Here is a 5153-nt window from a genome sequence, read left to right on the forward strand (position 1 = left end):
ATTCATGCCGGAGCCTAGAGGGGTAATTGAGCCGGACCCATGGGTGGGGAGGGTATGAGTAAAACCGACCGGAGTGCCCAACACACGTTCATTTCTGCCCGCATCGAACATTCTCCTCGCGGGGTGGAGGCCCAGTAGGGGCTGCTACGCGGGGTAGGCTTGTTCCTTCTTCCTCCTTCCTCTTTCGTATTGGCAAAAAAAGTAAATATAAAATAAAATAAAAAATAAAATAAAAATAAAAAAAATCCGTTTGGCGAAATCGAATGGTAGTGGAGCGCGGTCACTCTCTACATGGGTCTAGACTTCCGGGCCTTTGGGACCCACCAATGGAAAAAGCCGATGGTACACGTCCATCTACGTGATTGGACGGACGTGACAAGCCTTAAAATAAAAAAATCTACGGATTCCCAATCACCGAGCGGGAACTGAAGACCTGAGCAGGGTTCTGGAAAAGTGAAAAAGCCAAACTGGCCTTTAATTCTATTCATGAGGGACACGAGCGTAGTGTGGGACTGCATAGATTTTTATTTAATACCCCACCCCACGACATATAAATAAGTATTTTACTACATCTTAATCTCTTTTGGAGTCTAGGCCATGGTGGAAAATACTTAATTTTAATAATAAATTAGAATTTTTTTTCTAAATTTATATTATTATATTTAGATTCAAAAGCTTGTAAAATCAATGCTAACATGACGATATCCGTGAAACTATTTATTTTATATAAAAAATTAAAATTATTTCTGGATAGAAAGAAGGATGCATACATTTCTTATATTTTTAGATGGTTGTTATATATTTTTTAAATTATTTTAACTATTTTATATATGGTATTTGGATCTTATTTAAAATTAAAGATTTGACTAATATTATGTTAAGTTATAGATTAAAGTTTTGAATAAAAAAATTTAAAAGGATAAATATAGATTTTTTTGAGTTATTGGATGTAAGTGTTATTATATTTAGATCCAAAATCTTGTAAAATCTACACTAACATGACGCTATCGGTGAAAGAAGATTGCATATATTTTTTATATTTTTAGATGGTTATTATATCATCTAAATTTTTTTAATTATTTTTATATGGTATTTAGATTATATTTAAAATTAAAGATTTGACTAATATTATGTTAGGTTATAGATTGAAGTATTAAATAAAAATAAATTTAAAAGGGTAAAGGTAGATTTTTTTAAAAAAGATTGGATGTGAGTGTTATTTTTTCTTTATTTAGGAGGGGTTTTGTACTCAACAGAGTTGATACTTTTGAAATCGAGTGGTGCTCCATTGGAAGCATCTTGTGTTGCTGTCAATCAATCAGCGAGTTTGGTGACCGCAAATTTCCAGAGAAAAATACATGGGGAAAGAATAATTGCGCAATTACAAGCTGATGATGCTGTTTCACAAAAAACATTTTTGGTTTGATTTATTTGCTTGCTTCTTCCTGTTGCGTATTTTGACTTTGCTCTTGGATTTAACATCTGTTTGTACTTGTTGCAATGATATTTGACTACAAATATTTTATGATACTATTAATTTTGGTATGTTTTTAAGTTTTTTTTTTTTTTGTGTCCCAAAAGTAACACTTGCTATTGAAGCTTTAGTGATGTGCTCAAAAAGCAATTTAACTAAACTATTTTAATGAAGCTATTTTGATAAAATTTTATTCAAATTTGTTTGGAGTTATTTGAGAACCAAATAAAGTATTTACTGATTGGTATGTTGATAAACTATACTTGATCATTCTTATAGATTTGCGCCGTAAAACTCGGGCAATTTTAAGTTGTCTCTTGAATTAGGTTTTGACCGGTAAAATATTGAAGAATATACTATAGAGTTTTATATTTTTTTCTTTCTACTTTATGATATTTTAAAAAAAATCTGAAATTCTATTTGGTTGGGAATATCAAATCAATAGGAATGGAGAAATAACTCCGTGAGAGCTAATTTTTTTTAAAAAAAATGTATAAAATTTCTCTAATATTTTAAATAGAGTTGGCGAGTTTTATTAAGCAGAAGCAGAAATTGTGGGCACTAACTCCGTGAAGCCGCCGTTACTTTCGAGTTCTCCTTGGTAGGGCCCGCAAATAAGGTCACTCTATCCACTCTGTCCGTCCTGTGGGGCCCAGCGGAATCAAGCCGTTGGACTTTCGGTCACGTGTCTGGCGCTACGGTACGGAGCGCCAGTGTGTATCCTGTCCACTGCCCCGTGAGAATAAGCAACCGTTCACCTCCAGGGAGACCCATTCGGCGCCTATCGATCAGAAGGACGATTTGGAAAAAGAAGCTACGGATCGCCGATTGGACGGCTGAGATTCGCGTGGTTGTTAGTTGCTAGGGTGACAGCTTTGTCTAAAACCGACCACGGAAACATAAGCATGGGAAGAAAGGGGGGTACAGGTTTAAAAAATTCAAGTGGCAAAGCTGACGCCACCTGAGAGAGAGAGATTTGAAGGGATTGGCGGGTTCAGTGAAAAAAAGGCTCGGAGGAAGAAGTGACGCTTTTATCAGCTGTGAAACAAACGGGGCCACCTTGCTTCTTTAACCTTGTTTTAGGACCACAGTCTTTTTTGAGAAAGAGGAAAAAAAAAAATTTGGGAAAGAAAAGCATGTAGGGTGAAATCCATGATGTTTTGAATTTTAAAAAATATATTTATTCAAAATATTTTAGTTTGTAATGCAATTGTATTAAGAAGGGATGGATGGTAGGCAAGATATAAGTGAGTTAGAATTGTTTCGCTCATGGACATGTATATATGATCTCAATAACGTAACCAAAATTGACTCATGAGAATCGATGTATCGAGTATTGTGATTTTCTAGATTCACCATATAATGAAAAAAAAATTTAACAATAGCTATTACAACATTATTAAAATTTTAATAAAAAAATTAATTTTTTATCTCCTAAACTTTAGTTGTTATAAATGTTTTAAAATATCTTTTTATGATACGTCTCTTTCAGAAAGAGAACGTTGGCTTCTGAAAAAGAGATTGTTTCCAAAATATTATGTATATTCGGAACCATCACGTCTCTTCTGGATAGAGTTCTTAAATAGACTCTGCTGGGATTAATCATAATTAATCCAATCCCTCTCTTTTTCACTGGTACTCTTATTTTCGAGAATTTTTTCCACACACAGAGAGCTCTTCTTCTATTTCTTTTATTTTCTGAGCATCTGAAGGAGTCGGTCGGACAAACTTCCACAGCGATCGTGCTCGTTAGAGGAGCATCGGGGTTGAGCCGGGTTGTTGTACCTTGAGGACGAGATCGCTTAATCCAATCTATCTCTCTTTCACTGGTATTTTGTCTTTCGAGAGTTTTTTTACACATAGAGGGTTCTTTCACTCTCCAACTTTCTACTTTTTATCTTTTTTTTTCATTTTCTGGATATCTGAAGGAGTCAATCAGGTCAAGCTTCCACAGCGATCGCGCTCGTTAGAGGAGTATTGAGTTGAGCCGGATTGTTGTACCTTTGGGATGAGATCGTTGCAGACATGCACGTAGAAGGTGAATTACGTTCTTAGAGCAGTGTATATCACACGGCTCAATCCTAGCAAGCTCTTTTCAATCTTTTAATTTTATTCTAGTAAATAATTTTTTGATAATACTTCTATAAAATAAAAATATAATAGTTTTTAGGCAATTTTTTTTAACAATTATCATATAACAATTTTGCCGAATTGCTCCTAGTTATATAATCTAGTACTTGTCATGGTACTTGTCATGTGTACCAATAATGACTATTGTAGCAATTTGAAATTAGCAATGGCTATTAATTTGATCTTTTTTGTTTTTGATTATGGTAATATTGAGATGTATATAACTTGTTCAGATTTACTATATGAACATTGATGAAGACTAGATGATATCTATGGGTAGCTCTTAAGGCTCATTGATTTCAACTAGAGAGATACCCAAAAAGTCATCATGTCATTTCCATAAAATTTGACTATCTTTTTTAAAATGCAGCTTCTGTACACCTTTTTTAGCTATGACAACTTGTACATCTTTACACGTAAAGGGAGAAAATGACAAGCACCATGCAGTACAAGCGGATAACCTATTTTTTCTGCAAGCATAATGAGATTATGCCACTATAATTTATCTTGATGTAATTCATTTTAGATTGTGTTTGAGCAAGCAATTTAACCTCAGTACTTCCAGAAAAGTGTGAGCCATATGCTAGACTAACTTCGTAGATTTTTTTTTTTTTTTGATACAACGTCTGCTCATCCTACTCTGGTGTAGATGCAACCAGCAAAATCAAGAGCTACAAGATGGCATAACTATGGAGGAGAGGTCCCCTGATGCATCCAGAGGACCTTCCGGTGTCCTGCGCTATCATAAGAGGCGATCCAGTCAGCAACTCTATTCGTCTTCCTATACACGTGTACTGCTTGAAATTCCCTGCAATCTCGCACCATCCGTCAAATGTCATCAATAAGAGGGCGTCCGTCCTACTCTCCTCCTCCCGTATCCAATCGATCACCATGGCCGAATCTCCCTTAAGGATGATGTGCTATGTCCCCAATCTTCTCTTAGTATAGGATATGCCCTTCCATGCTGCTCTGAGCTCCGCCTCTAAGGCTGTCAAACCATAAGTGCATCGCCCACCTGTAGCTATAATTTGTGAGTTATTCACCTCCTGTGCTATAGAACGGACCATGAATCAAATCATAAAAATTAATCTTGCATCAATCAATTTGGCTAGCCATTCATCATAATATTTTTTGATCGGTCCGATACATACGACGATGCAAACAGAAAAATGTTCATGAAAACTACTAAAAGCGAACGCTATGGAGCTACGAGTTGATGCACACCTTGTCCATTGATTCCCACTATTGATATACTTCCAATCAAAAATACTTTGGTAGTATTCTCATGTTTGTTGGCATTCTATTCTTGATGTCACCTTGGCAAATAGACTTTACCAGCGCATATTTACGATACTTATAGTTATAGCTCTGCAAGTATTTCATCACACATCATGTACCAATTATTAAAACATAAACTAGTTATTATAGGTATGTACCAATTTTTAGAAAGATAAACTCTTCATTATAGATATAACGCTTTCCCTAATGTAGCTTTGATTTGCCACTCTAATTATAGCTTGAAGGTAGCAATAGAATCAATGATGTTCGA

The sequence above is a fragment of the Phoenix dactylifera genome, chromosome 14 (assembly GCF_009389715.1).
Source record: "Phoenix dactylifera cultivar Barhee BC4 chromosome 14, palm_55x_up_171113_PBpolish2nd_filt_p, whole genome shotgun sequence".
In the NCBI taxonomy this organism is placed as follows: Eukaryota; Viridiplantae; Streptophyta; class Magnoliopsida; order Arecales; family Arecaceae; genus Phoenix; species Phoenix dactylifera.